At 34.8% G+C, this 15,874-nt stretch overlaps 1 long non-coding RNA gene across 1 annotated transcript in view; it reads left to right on the top strand.

Moving 5' to 3' along the window:
• The first annotated feature begins 1,332 nt into the window (after positions 1–1,332).
• Positions 1,333–15,874, top strand: part of LOC140510457 (uncharacterized) — a 53,667-nt gene continuing 39,125 nt past the window's right edge. Inside the window, exon 1 of the long non-coding RNA XR_011969235.1 lies at positions 1,333–1,483. This is a non-coding gene — a long non-coding RNA (uncharacterized lncRNA). The remainder of the gene's footprint in view (positions 1,484–15,874) is intronic.

Raw genomic sequence — 15,874 nt, 5'->3', positions numbered from 1 at the left:
CTTCGCTCCCTCCTAAGGAAGAATTCCCCTGCACTTGTAACTAGACCCTGAAATAAAGCTCAACCCTTGTTTGACTCTGGAACATCTTTTCTCTCATATGAGCATCCGGTTTGGCCAACCGAAGACCTCCGATAGAGGTAAGGGAAGACTCGGGTAGCCCACAGGCCTCTAGGCCTGGCAGTTTTCATTAGTTACCTTTTGCATTTCCTTTTCTATTTGGCCAATTTTACTTTTTTAAGGAATATGTTTTCTTCAGTGTATTTTTATATCTCCTTTTCCATTTGGCCAATTCTATTTTTTAAGCAATTGTTTTCTTTTTTCCAAATTGTTAACTCTTTTTTCACACTTCTCTTTTATTACTCTCATCTTTCCCACTTTTTATTCTGCCTCTGTTATACGTATTTATGCTACTTTTTGATCTCTTCCATGAGCTCTTTCTGGGCTTGAGATCAGCTCCCATTTTCCTTTGGGGATTTCACTATAGGTGTGTTGACATTGTTGTCCTTTTCTGAGTTTGCTTCTTGAACTTACCTGTCAGTATAATAACTTTCTAGGGTCAGATTATGTTATTGTTGTTATTATCGTTTGTTCATCCTTTTTGGTTTTTTCTTTTCTTTTAAGTTTAAGCTTTGTTCCCATGGTGGAACAATCACTCTCTCAGGTTTCTTGTTTCAGGGCCTGCAGGCAACTGATGTTGCCCTGAGGCACATAGGACACCCTACTGACTGGTTCTATGCTGAAGGTGGGGGCATAACTGGCACTGCTGGAAGCTGTAGGGGTCTTATGGTTTCCCTGGTTCTGAGCCACAGTCCTAGCGGTGGTGTCTGATGTGTGCTGTCATCAGTGGAGTGTTTCCGACTTTCCCTGAGACTATAACTTGTAGGGGTATGTCTTTTGGAGGTTACCTGTTTCCATTTGTCCAATTTTCCTTTTAAATTCTTCTGTAATTTATTTTTTTCATATTTGTTTCAAATTATGGGCCAACTTTTCTTCTACTTCTCTAATGTGGCTTTAAAAATCCCTCTTGAACTCTTCCAAGAATGCTCTTTGGGCTTGAGACTAGTTCATATTACCTTCTAAAATTTCAGATTGTAGTACACTCTCAATGTTGACCTCATTGGTATTTGTGTTTTGATCCTTGTCCCCATAGAAAGATTCTATGGATTTTTTTCTTTTCTGGTTTACTTCTTGGTCATGAATATCACCCTTTTTCTGGCTTTTAAAGTAGTTCTCTGCTTCTGGGACACAGGGGTCTCTGCCCCACTGTTCTGGTGCTTAGAACTTGAGGTTTTGTGTATTGTGACCTCTGGTTCTTTCAGCTTAAAGCCAGAATGTTGAAGCTTAACTGTTGCTGAGCTGGCTGATGTGCCATAGCTGAGGCTAGGTGAAGTCTTTCTAAGTTTCCCTGGAGTTACCCTGGAGATAGTTGCTTTAAACGTGGTGGAGGTATGGTCTGGCCACAGATCTTTTCTCCTGGGCACAGGTAGGCTCAGTGGTTGGTGAACCCTGTTTTCAGTAGTATCTTTCTTATTCCCCTGGCTGTGCTGAGGCACACCTGGTATCTGCGTGTGGACAATTACGGGGCTCAGGATCTCCTCCTGGTGTGCCAATGTGGGGCTGTCTGGGTCAGCTCCAGTCCTGCACTGGTCCTCTTCAGTCCACAGCAAGAGGGATTCCCCCATCCCCTTTGCAATTCTCTAAGTCTCACGGACTAATACACTGTTTACCTCTTTGGCTGATTATATCATTTCAGGATTTTTCCTAGATAAATATTCTCTGAGTTTTCAAGGTCAAGAAGGGGAGGAGTAGAGCATTTACCAGTCACTCAACCATCTTAGCTCCCGGAGGAATAGGCATTCCTCTTTCCTACTTCATTGGCTACCTTCTAGTTGTATTAAAATGGAATTGTATGAACAAGGCTAGGGTGCTTTGACCTGCATTTGCATCTTTTAGGTAAAATGTTAGACTTTTAATAATTTAGGAAAACGAACAAGAAAAGGAAATCAACTTGAAACAAACATTTTTGACTTATCTTAGTCTTGGAGAACTGACCATGATATGTTATCTCCCTCCTGTCAGTAAAGAGGCTGGAATTCAAAATATATCATTCTTTGTCATGGATATCAGTGATTTTTGAATAACTTTTTTTTAAATAATCATGTCACATAATCAAGGTTAAATTCCATAGATAGAATAGATTGATGTTTCTATGAACTTCAGGGAATTTTTTTTAATTTCATAATAATTGTCCACAAAGTATTTAAAGTTTATATAACATTTTGAAAACAATCTAATGAAGTAAGTAGGTGTAGGTATTACTGTATTATCCCTATTTCATAGATGAGAAATCTCAGTCACTGAAATTTATCAAGCCCAGGATCACATAGCTAGTTATGCATTGGTTTGGGCTTGAACCCTACTCTTTAAATAAGGGGATCAATCTTCCATCCACTCTAATATGATACTTCTCATTATCAAAAATCTTAACTATCTAAATCACTTAAGTTGGCTTTATTGCTATCAGTTTCTTGGTCTAGGCATCTTTATTTCCTCATTCAATACACTTTGAGAAAACTCCAACTTACAGTTAAACACCCCAAGGAACATTAGAAGTCCTTAGGAAGGTAGTTAGCTTTCACTTATGAAAATATACTATCCCCACAGTTAATCTTACAAACAGATTCATTGTCATTTTGTCCCTTCAGTGAAACTGAACCTCCAAATTTAAGAAATTGAATTCTGAACAAATAGGCAGGTTAATAAATTACGATCAAGGATTTCTAACTTAGATGACAAAACACAATAGATTAAAGTGTGTTTTTACATGTTTCTAAGCTTTAATCTTTATAAACATGCTTTTTAAGGCAATTTTCATGTATTACATTTTGAAGTCCAAATCTCACACAGGAAAAACATATGCTAAAATAGAAAAAGTTGTAAAATGGTTTTATTGTATTGTTTTCCCAATAAAACATTATTACTGCGTGTTTCAAAAGGAGTGAAAATTAGATAAAGAAACTTATTCTGGTTCTAAAGCTACATATGATTAAAAAATAAAAACAGAAAGCCTGAAACTAATGTTTGTAAATCCAGCTCTATAGCTTTATTCCTCACCAAGTTGAAACAGTTCCAGCCAAATCCTGTAACTTATCACAGTCTGGAATTATTCAACTCGGATTGCTGATCTTACCTTTAACATAAATAGGTTAAGGTATTGTAGGGATAGCTGGTGAATTTACATAACATCTATGCTTCAATGGTTAAGCATAAGACATAGGATATGAAGATCATCTGCTTTTATGCTAGTTTGGGCTGGTTTCAAATAGAATTTTAATGCCATTTTATCCTCTTTAATTCTATCCTGGGTATGTTTTTAAATGACTTTTTGGTAAGAATTGATTTCAAGAATTCATTTTGAATTGCTAATGAATTCCCCAGCTTTGTGTGGAAAGTGGAAGGAAATCTTCAATTAGGAACATAAATGTTAAAGACTCTAAAGACACACTACAGCTAGAAGTATGAATAAGTTATTCTTTTAATGGCAGATTATATGTGATATGTTTCATCACTTGTTAACCATGAACTGATGAGTTAAAAGCTTCATTCAAGTCAGATTTATGTCCAGCATTATGTTCTAACCAGGGCATGCCTTTATCCTACCATGAAAAAGAAAGTCTTTAAAAGACCATTCTTTAAGTAAAGGGAGGGGGAAAGCATTTAACTTTGCCACTCTTCAAAAGTGTAAAATCAGCATAATATGGCTGTTTTTAATTGCTAAAATATGGTGAAAAAAGGTTTTCTCCCATCTCACCTATATTGACCCCTCAAAAGCTTATACATATTATAAACTACATACTTCTGAAGCCATATACAATCATACTTGGTGGATTTTTGTTTGTTTGTTTTTGTAAAGTAACCCCAATCAATATAGGTATCAACCTCTGTTTAAAGAGACTGTGGTGCTAAATATATAAGGAAAATAATCAGATTATGGGACACTTGTACTGATAATTTAAAATATTTTAATGCTGAACTTAAATAAAAACACCATTAGCCTACTCAGTTGATAAAAAATAGGAAAATGTCCAAACAACTGGATAATTGTATTAGAAACCACTCTAGGACACAGGGTGAGCTGCTAGCACAGGTTTGTTGAGGTGCTTTTCTGAAGGAAAGACAACTTTAAATGGGTTAACAATCTTACTTTAATTAACAGAGAGATAAGTACGGATAAGTAGTCCAAGAAAGGATCCAATAGATAGGGATTCAACTGTCTTAATAATCTTAATATGTACTTTAACCTTTACATACATCACCAGACCATAAGAGCACCAACATCTGAGTAGTCAGAGGGCTTTTAACAAATGGCTATCCCAAGGCCAATCCAGGAAATCAAAAGATTTTCTCATAAGTGAGACCCCAAAACAAAATGCCAACCTCCCAGAATATAAAATAATATTTCAGCCCCTGATTGGGTCAGGGCAAGAAGGCACGAAAGACTCAGCTCGGCTGTGAATTTTGAGGGTTCAGAGGGGATTAATCCTTCAGATGTTTACAATTTAGCCTGAGCCTGGGAAAAAGAATTAAAAAAAAAAAAGAAAAAAACAGAAAAATAAAAATTCCACCTTGCTTGCTCTTACAGCAATTGGTATCTTTGCTGTTCTCATATTAATTCTGACTCAGCATGTGAGCAGTTGGGAAAGAAAAATAATGTTGGGAGAAAGGCATCAAGCAAAGACATGTGAAAAGTAAAAGAAGAAGAAGAAGAAGAAGAAGAAGAAGAAGAAGAAGAAGAAGAAGAAATGTAGAGAAAGCAAGGTAAACTATATTTTACAAACATGAGTCATGGCCTAAACCACGCATGCATTCACACCCCCAAAAAATGAGCATACTGCCAATGCAGCTGCAAAAAGTTTGAGTCAGCAGAGCTTCATGAGTTGCCAAAAATCTTCTGGTGTTGGTAGTGGCTGCAGAAAGATGTATAAAATGGGAAATAGTTGGAGGTGGCTACTAGGAGCTGAAACTGTGTGTGTGATACTAGTTGAAAGGGATCAAAGAAATGATGTGAAATGGGCCCTGCATAATCTCTGCCTCACTGAAATGAGTTCATTTTCTGGGTTATATGGTGATAAAATAGGGGAAAATGGTAGAAGGAAATAGGAAGTCTGTAGGAATGATAATGAATATTGCCTATTTCCTTAGAGAAGTGCTAAGCTGTTAGTCTTTTTCATACTAGGCATGCCTTGAAATAAATTTTCTTTGCTCATTATAAACCTGAGAAAGTATTCTGTGTTCAAAAGTCTTGAAAGCAATGAGTTATTTATGAAAGTAGAGTCTAAAAACTTTATTGAAAGCTAAAATGCTGCAGATTTTGAGGTGTGTGCATATTTTCTTGAGAAAGTTAAAATTCTTTTGAATATGCCACAATGTGCCAAAATGACAGTGAGTGACAGGTTACAGATGTGTACCATTAAGGTTTTCTGTTTATTTTCTCGGAGAAGAGAAAAATTAAGGGGTACTGATAATGCCTTTTAAGTGCAAGAAAGTCTATTATATGAAAGTAATAAAAGGAGGAAGGGTAGAAAGAAAGGAAGGAATGAAGGAAGGAAGGAATGAATGAATGAAGGAAGGAAGGAAGGAAGAAAGGAGGAAGGAAGGAAGGAAGGAAGGAAGGAAGGAAGGAAGGAAGGAAGGAAGGAAGGAAAGAAAGAAAGAAAGAAAGAAAGAAAGAAAGAAAGAAAGAAAGAAAGAAAGAAAGAAAGAAAGAAAGAAAGAAAGAAAGAAAGAAAGAAAGAAAGGAAGAAAGAAAGAAAGAAAGAAAGAAAGAAAGAAAGAAAGAGAGAAAAGAAGGGAGGGAGGGAGGAAAGGAGAGAGGGAGATAGAGAGAGAAAGAAAGACAAAGAGAAAGAAAGTGTGAAATAAAGAAAGGAGGGAAAAATAAAGGAAAGGGAAAGAAAGAATTTGTGTTTACTGTGCACCAGAGACTTGGCTAAGTGCATTACAATAATCATCTCATTTGATTCTCACAACAATCCTGTGAGGTAAAATATCACCATTCTAAGTTTGAGGAAATTGAGGCAGACAGAAATTAAGAGGCTTGTCTATGGTTTCTGGTAAAGGGTGGCATGAAGAACAAATGAGAGAGAGAAAGAGACAGAGAGAGACAGAGAAAGAGAGAGAGACAAAGATACATAGAGATACGGAGATGGAGATATTTAGCCTTCATATTTGGGAGGTATGTTTGGGGGTGGACTTCTTACCAGTTTCAATTTTCCAAAAATGTATCAAGCTGCTTTGGTAGAGAGTGATTCACCCACGGATGAAAGACTTCAAGTGATAGATATAAACTTATTTTGCAAGATATAGTCAAGATCATTTCTGTTTTCATATGCATTTCATAGACGAGTTAAGATGTTCCTTCCTGTCCCAAGATCCTATGATTCAAAGGGATAGAGCCAGAATGGTGAGTTTCAGGAAGAAGTATACCAACCTTCTCTCTAAAACTTTTCCAAACATTCTTAGAAAATGCAGTAGACCAAATATTACTTGGGAAATCCAAGAAATTTTAAATTATACTGAATCATTGATGATTTAGCCAGCAGCAATTGGAGTTGCTATCACCCACAGGCTGTGTCCAAGATCCTAGACTCATTCTAGGGTACTATGACCTGGTACAGGGTACAGGAAGAGATGCAAACTGGCAACTTTATTGCCCACCATTCAGTTCAGCTTTACAGATTCAGGGTAGACTGACAAAGAAAACTGTGAGGGGATTCTAAGGTAAGACGTGAACACCGACTTTATGCTATATACTGAGAAAAGTGAGCTCAAAAGTGAGCAACAGCCCTGTGGCTTACATCTGATTCCTGCTCATAGCCCAGTTTGAAGCCTGCTAAGAAATAATCAAGGCAGGAATATCAGACCAAAAAAAAAAAAAAAAAAAAGCCTGCAGTCCTGACACTCTGAACCAGCAGAGCTTTCAGGATGATTGAGAGTAACAGAGTTCCACACCAGTCTTCAATTGATCAAACCAAAATCTACGTCAGAAACCTGAAGAAATGAAACCAGGGCACAGTGATCGTACCACTATGGTACATCAGAAACTTGCAGGTCCCCAGGCTGAACTCCCCTGAGAGCCTGGGAGAATTCAACATTCAGTCTAAGAAAGAGGCAAGAGGAATAATCTAGATCTTTCCTGCAAATGTTCACAGCACCTAGCCATAACAGAAAATGAAAGTCAGAAAAGAGTCTAAAAGAATAAGCCAACAACAACAACAACAACAACAACAAAGAATCACAGGATAAAGTGATGTCATGATGATAGCAATGCCTGACACAAAAAGAAAGCATAAAACATTTGGAAGCAAAGCTTCAAAGGAGAAAACAGTTTGTGCAGGCATTCAACTAAAATTCCTGGAAGGGATGAAGCCAAATTTGTTGTTATTGTTGTTGCTTAAGAGTCAAAATGTTTATATTATTGAAATGAGTGATAAAGGAAACAAATGGAAAAGAAAGTAAAGTTATGGAAGAGAGTTTTAGAAAAAGAATTAATAGACTGGCAAAAGATATACAAAAGTTTATTTAAGCAAGAAACTGCCTGAAAATTAGAATAGACCAAGTAGAATCCAATGGCTCAATGTTACAAAAATCAACATGAAAAAGATAGAGAAATGAAAAAAATAAGGAAATTATGAAATATTTCTGGGTATAAATGACTGCCTTTGAAAATAACTAAAGGAGAAAAATGAAGGACCATTGAATTTACTGAACATCATAACCCAAAACAAGCCTAGATATGTCCATACATCACACAAAAGAAAATTTCTCACATTTCTTAGAATTATAGGACAAAGTGGAAAAAGAAAAGATTCACCAGTTACTTCCTAAAAGAGACAACAAAGTGCAAACTCTCAGGAACGTTATAAGTAAAATCCATAGCTTCAAGTCAAAGAAAAAAAGGTATTTGCAAGCAAGTGGTATTACTTAGAAAGAAAGAATTCAAGCATCAAAGAGCCAAATCTGGAATCACACAATTAGAAGCCACAACTTCAAAGTAGCAGAGAGACAAGAAAATACTATTCCAAAAGGCAACAGAAAGCATAGAGCCAAGAATTTCATATTAACAAAACTGAATATAACCATAATGTGGGGGATGGGATGGAGGTAAGGAGGAGTACCTACAATGCAATAGATGCCATACAAGCATTTCATATGAAAAGACCAGACCTGTATAGGAATGGTGGCATTCAAATACAGTAGTTGAGAAGCATAAATACGTTGAACCCAAATGAACAATGATAAAGGACTAGACAAAGATCAACTGCTTATGTTCTAATATAGCGAGATAGCACATCTTTCTCCTAGGTTTTAATCATCATATGGAATCATAAAGGGAATCTATTTATATAGGATGCCTGAACATCATTCTATTACATCTTGATAATCCTGAAAGAAGAAGAAAAAGGGATGAGAAGAGGAATTACCAAGGAAGAGGGAAAGAAAGGAATGTTAGATATTGTTATTTCAGAGTGTTCAAATAAAAGCTTACATAAAGAAGGGGAAAGCAACTTATATAAACCATATTCTCATCTGAATGAATTGAAGGAGGAAAGGACACACACACAATTTGGTACAAAAAGAAATTTCACTCAACAAGGAAATAGGAAGGAAAGGGGAGAAGGAGGAATTACAGAGAGGCTAAATTAAGGGAGTGACCAAGCACAATACATTATACAAATCTGATGAAACATCACTGTGCTGTAACATGATAAACAGTATGGTTTGAGAAAAACCTGGGGCAACTTCTATGAACTGAGGCAGAATCAAGTGAACACAAGTAGGATATAAATTTATGCAATGAAAATACTGGGAAGACAAAGTATTTTGATCAAGCACAATTCTAGAGTACTAGCAAAGTACAGAACAAGAGTATAGAATTAGGCATATATACATATATATGTGTGTGTATATATATATATGTATATATGTATATGTATGTGTGTATATATGCATATATATGTGTATATATATGCATATATGTGTGTATATATACGCATATATTTACATACATACATTTTTATAAAATCTCACTCCTTGTGTTTGTGTGTGTACACACATCTCTTTTCAGTTTTGCTTGTGTGAGCATTCGTTATGATTGATGATATATGTTTATAGAAGTGCTTTAGTCTTTATTTTATTTGCAATATTAAAAAGTGGAAATGGGAAAGAGGGCCAATTTTTGCTGATTAAGAAAGATAAATAAAATTTTTAAAAATACTCTATTCAAAGATTGTTAGAGATCAAGAGATATTATGGGTTTTTTTGAAACCTAGAAATTTTATGGAGTATGGCTCAGATATCTTATTCATCACCATCTCCATTTTTGGACAAAAACTTTTAATCTCTCTTCAAAATTATTTATTTTCTGCAGAAAACTTTGAATAATTATATTATGCTGGAAATTTATGATGCTACCATTTATTATAGAATGGAATACAGAATGAGGTGGTTTATCTGGCACTGTGGCCAAGAGGATTTACTTTCTGATGGCACAGAAGCTTCAGGTAGTCCCAAAGCATGAATGTTGAGCCTATCACTTTGGAAAGGAATCAGTATCCTTAGATATTCTACAAATGACATTTACAGTAAGACATATTACATTTTCAAAAGGAAAATATCAAATAAATACATCATTGAAAATGATCATATTAAATATAAATTCTTTATACATATTGTAGTATTTCATAATATAGTGGAGGCAGGAGAGAGGATCAAATAGGTAAAAAAAAAAATTAAAAAAAGCAAAAATCCCCAGAATGGTGAATTGTGAAAGCATAAATCAAATGATGAAGAAAGAAGAAAGCTATCTAAAGACACCAATATTGGAAGTACAATGAACTCCTTGACGAACTCATATTTTAAAGCCATGTTTAAAAGTCAGGAAAAAAAAAAGAATAGTTTATATGGAATAAATAATAAAATAAGGCATGGAAGTCTAAAGACCACTAGAACTTAGAATGAACTGAGACTAGAAAGGCATTGTAAGGGGAAAAAGTTTGGATTTTTTAGAGCTGTGTCAGGGAAAAAAGGAAATTGAAAGAGAAAAATGACTATTGTTTAGAGGTAAATGATAGATGGAGAGAAAAAGCATAACTGAACAAATTTCATTTGACTGCTGCTTTCTTTTACAAGAAAAAAAACCCAAAACTTTAGGATTTAAAGGACAATATATCAGTGGGTAATATGCAGATAAAACTCCAAACAAGAAAGAGGATAGTAAAAGAATGCTCAGATTTATTTTATGCATTGAAGTCACTTGGCAAAATTTATTATGAAGTCACTCTCAAGTAAAATTTTTTAAATGGTGAAAAATAAGAAAAGTACTGCAGAATTGCTGAATTTGTTTACATGTTAAATAATTAACTGGACTTTTTATTAACTTAATATTAACTTTATACCTTGAAGTTCAAAAAAATGGAAGAGTGAAATTTAAAATCCATAGACTAAAGTTATTTACCTGGGAGCTTGCTATTCTAGCATATTATTAAATAAGTAACTTGTGAATATCTTGAAAAGAAAGTTGTCATCTCTGAAAGCTGCATGGTCTATCAAGTTATGTCAGAATAACATTTTTTTTTTCTGACAGTTACAGGAGAATGTTATAGGTATCATTTACTTGTATTTCAGCAAATCTCTTGGGAAACTGTAAAATGGTTTAACTGTGAACAAGATGGAGAGATGTGTGCTAAATGATCTTATAATTTTGTAGATTGAGAACTACTCAGGTGGTTGAATCTAACAAGTAGTTATTAATGGGATAATGTCAACTTGACAGGAGGAAATATGAGTTTGTCCATGTGTTTGTGCAATATAATTTTTATCATTTATTGGAAGTTACAAACATCTTATAAATATTGAGATAGCTAGAAAGCATAGAAATATAAGAAGGGAGGAAAAGGGAATAAGGAGAAAGATGAAGTGGAAGATAAGAGGGAGTTTCTTTTCTATATAGGTAACAAAGCATACAGTCCTAAGTACATTATTAGACCAAATATCATAAAGACATGAATTCAAAACCTACATGTGCAACTCACTGGTTATCACGTGACTCAGAGCAAGATACAGCTTCTCTGAGATTATTTTTTATAAGCAAAATATCCAATTCCCAACCTTTTGTGTGCTGGGGAATTAGATTTTTAGTATTTAGCATGCTTTATAAAGATATGTTATATTAAATTTGAGGGTGAGGAGGCAGATAATACAAATTTTCTGGGTTATGCAAATTATTTTATTATTAAAAATTCAGTTATCTTTATATTCATTATTATTTAGGGTTAGGGTTAGGGTTTAGGGTTAGGGTTAGGGTTACCCTAAATAAAATTCATCAAATATTTTATCACATCTACCATGTCATAATGTGATATATGTAAAGAGACAAAAAACAAAAGCCATTTCTGTTACAAAGGATCCTATATTCCATTAGAGAATAAAAGACATACACAAGCCAGTAAAGATATATTATATAGAGATAATTCACATTAAAAAGACTTAAGGACCAAAGGAATTCTATACAATTTTAAGAAGAAAAATATCCTATGAAATGAATGGGGGAGGTATCAGGAAAAAACTTCCTACTAGAGGGAGTACTTCAACTTGACTTTGAATTAAGATGGGATTGTTATGCTAGAGATTTAAGGAAGAAATGAATTCTAGGAAATGGGTAGAGAGAGGACAGTGTGGAAAATTCATGGAGGTGAGAGATGAAATATCAGGTAAAGTGATTCACTAACAGGAATTATATAGAAACTTGTTTTATAATTAAAATTTGAGATTGAACAGAATGTAGTAGGTTAGTAAGTAAAATAAAGAATACACATATTCACAAACACACATACACATATACATGTAGGATACATATGTATTTTTTAAAGTAATTTTTTGTAGTGATTATAGTTTCTGAGAAAATTATATGGAAGGTGAATAATTCAATGAATCCCTAACAAAGAATTGTATTACAAAGTACTCCTGATTGAGAGAGTTGGATCTCCCATATGTGAGACAATAGACCGTAAGGTAGATGGACTGGGGGAAGAAAAGTAGTTCCTTTAACCCATTTAATATGGCTGGACCCTTTGAAAGAATGAAGAATGCATCACCATGTGAACAGGACTTCCATTTTTCCACTAAAGACAATGGCATAAAAATAAATTTATAATTGCAAATTCTCTCCAAGTCTGGGTTCATTTGCAACTCCAGGACAGTCTATAGAAGGTAGAGACACTGAATATAGTATTTTCAGCCCCTCTAAAGAATTTCTGGACTTCAAAATATTTTTAAAATATTGCATATTAATAACCACCTTCATTCATAAGTACTGACACAAGTAATATGCCATGAAATTAAAATCACGTATACTTGAAAAATATGCAACATCATATCTGTCATTCAATGAAAGGGTAAAACCGAAGAAATCCTTCCAACAATACCAAAATTATTAAAATTCCCAGGATGGTGTGTGTGTGTGTGTGTGTGTGTGTATGTGTGTGTGTGTGTGTGTGTGTGTGAGAGAGAGAGAGAGAGAGAGAGAGAGAGAGAGACAGACAGACAGACAGACAGAGAGACAGAAAGAGAGAGAGAAGGAAGAGAAGAAGAAGGAAAAGTTGAAGAAAACACTAGGAGAATATGGCTGCCAAATTTGCCAAACCAGATGAAATGGGTATGGAAGGGAAACTTTTTAAGACTTACGAATTAGAAACTTTTTTTAAAACAGTAATGCTTTGTTTCTTAAATATTACAATGTATACTATGATATTTCAAGCATAAAAGGGAAAAGAATGGATGGGTATTTTATATCTAAAATGGTTTAAATGCAGAACTGAATAGAATATATAGAGAAGGAAAAAGTTTTCTAGATTGTGTTATCTATTGCAATATTTCCTCTTGATAATTTTATGGCTAAAAAGTCTACAATATCTGCCTATTAAATTTGAATATATTCCCAGACATATGCAAAGAGGTTATTTTTAACAGCATATTTGTAAAAGCTAGAACTTTATAAACATATTTAAAAGGAGTTTAAAACATAACCCCTGAGCCTCTGAATATGTGTCACCTGGCACATAAAATGAGTACTTCACACATCGTTTTTTAATGTTCTGTAAGTAAGGGTACATTTACATTTTTAAGGCTCACACTTCCCTCTGTTGTTCTTTTTTGTGATATTTCTTTTTTAGGTGTTGATGGTTTTAAACCAACTGTTTCTCATAAGTGTGAAAAAAAATTACTGGATTTGGGGCTGAATTTAGGGTAGTGTCCATGGCAGGAAACAAGTTAGCTCATTTATTCTTTACAATAATACAGTCTTGTTCAGACTTTTTGTTAGGAGCAGAGTGACTCAGGAAGGGTGGGGAGAAAGTTAGAATAGGCGAGGAAAGCCATTGATTGTATAATCGTACAAAGAGGTTTTCATGACATGAAGAGGGCCAAGTTATCTTATGCCTTATAGCAACTACTGAAGAAGTATGGAAAATATGTATTTATTTCCCACCCCCAATATACTGAAATGGACAATTTTACGTGAATATGGTTAATAATATTAAAAATACATAAAACAGTAAAGGAGTGGAAAACATTAGGAAACTTTAAATGAGAAGTGGCTTAAATTCCTACAGGTCATGGTTCTAGCCAAAGTTGGAGAGTGCCAACCTTACTTTTGTTGTTCATTACATCTCTCCCTCTCTTTCATTTTTCTTTTCATTGCTCTATGGTCTGAAAAGATTTCTAAGAAAGGTCAGGAAAAAAAAATCAAAGGTTGGCCTTTTTCCCCCATTTAAGATAATAGTAAAATACCCAAATCCCTTCTCTGAGGTCCTCTGTCCCTCCAATTTCTCTATGCTACTCTCCACACTGACTCTTTCAAATCTTTCCTTCCTGGCTCAGATTCCCCATTGGTCCATCTCCCCCCATTCCCTCAGCTGAAAACATTACCTCATATTTTACCAAAAATAATTGAGGGCATTTTCTATGAATTCCATCTTCTTCTCTCTTCCTCATCTTCCATCTCTCAGATGTCTTCTAAAACTTTCTCCTCTTTTATTTCTGTCTCACATGATGAAACAACCTTACTTTTTACCAAAGTTAATCCCTCTACTTGTTCAAATGATCCCATTGCATTCTTTTTCCTCCAATATATAATTCATTGTGTCAGTCCTACTTTCGCTTATTTTCAATTTCTTTTTGTATGCTGGTTCATTTCATCCTACCTACAAATATGCCCATACCATCTTTATCCTGAAAAAACCTTGACTTAATCCTTCCATAGCCTATAACTATTACCCTATATCTCTTTTGTGCTATGTAGCTATGCTTCTTGAAAAGGTCTCTACAATAGATGCCTCCTCTGTCTGTTCACTTATTTTCAACCCCCTACTGCATACAAAAATGTCCATGTGTCCAACGTACTCAAAAAACTCTTACTTGATCCTTCTATCCCTACTATCATCCCATCTCTCATTTGCCCATTAGAGCTAAATTCCTTGAGAAGACTGTCTGCATTGGGTGCATCCATTTTCTCTCCTTTCACTAATTTCTTAGCTCTTTATAATCTGGATTCTCATCTTATCATTACACCAAAACTGTTCTCCCCGTAATAAATAATGATCTCCTAATTACCAACTCCTTTTCTCAGTCTTCAATCATGTTGACTTCTCTTCAGCCTTTGACTCTCTTGATTACTCTCCTCTCTCTAGGTTTTCAGAAGAGCTCAAAACTTTTAGGAAATTTTTTATTATAATGGATCTAAATCTGTCTGTTTCTTAACTTATTCCACTGAAATGACTAGTTTTAACCTGTGGTGTCAAAAGGAATGCTAATAACATTCTGCCCATGTAATACTCTTTAAGCAGTTAAATCTACTATCACATGCCTACTAAGTCTTCCTTTCTATAAGCTCAGTGTCTCAAATGAGCCATGTGCAAGAATAACCTCCACAAACATTCAGGCTTCCCTATTTTGGCTGTATTTCAAACATTTTAACATATAGTAACCCCACACTTTAGGTATATTCTGACCAGGGATGAAAACAAAAGACATTGTGGTTCTATTAAGGTGGTTTAAAATTGTATTAACTTTGTGACAGTCATAACACAAAAATTTTGCATTTAAACTTGCAGTCCATAAACATTGCTTAGATTTTTAAGAAGGTAATAGGGTAGAACAGGGAAGTCTTCTAGACTTTAAGAGCAGCACTCTATCCATTGAACTACCTAGCTGCCCTTGTTAATTGTATGCTTCTATGATTTGGAAAGCCTTTCACATTCATTGTCTGTTCTGGTCTTCACAAAATCTCTGTGCTATCTGCAGCTCCCATTTTTGAAATGAGGGAACTGAGACTCATAGAAGTGAAGGGACTTCTTAAAATCATTGAGTACCTGACATAAATTTTGAACCCAAGTTTTCTTGACAAGAGTAATTTGATGTTGTTTGTTTGTTGTTTTTTTCCTTCATTCTTGAAGAAAACCAATGACCTCAGGGGGGTGATACTTGACTTGTAAGTAAAGTGAATTTAAAGTCATCAGCTTCACTCTCTTCTCCAGAGTCATTGGAGTCTAGTGGTAAGACACAGGTCAAGACAGCTGGCTGTGGCTCTTGGTGCAATGGGAGATCTTGGACTCTTTAAGCTTAGGTATTTCCCAGGTCTCAGTCCATCTGAACCAATGTCTATTCAGTAATTAAAGGTAAGCAAGAACTGGGGCAAAAATGGCCTAGATTGCTTTCATAAAAAAATCAATCTGGAAGGGTAATTCAACCCTTGAAGTTTCTGGGAAGAAAAGAAATAATTTCTGTTTACACTTCTGAACTATCAGAACTCAAACAA

Source organism: Notamacropus eugenii, chromosome 6 (assembly GCF_028372415.1).
Source record: "Notamacropus eugenii isolate mMacEug1 chromosome 6, mMacEug1.pri_v2, whole genome shotgun sequence".
Classification (NCBI taxonomy): domain Eukaryota; kingdom Metazoa; phylum Chordata; class Mammalia; order Diprotodontia; family Macropodidae; genus Notamacropus; species Notamacropus eugenii.
This window is presented reverse-complemented; position numbering and strand designations above follow the sequence as displayed.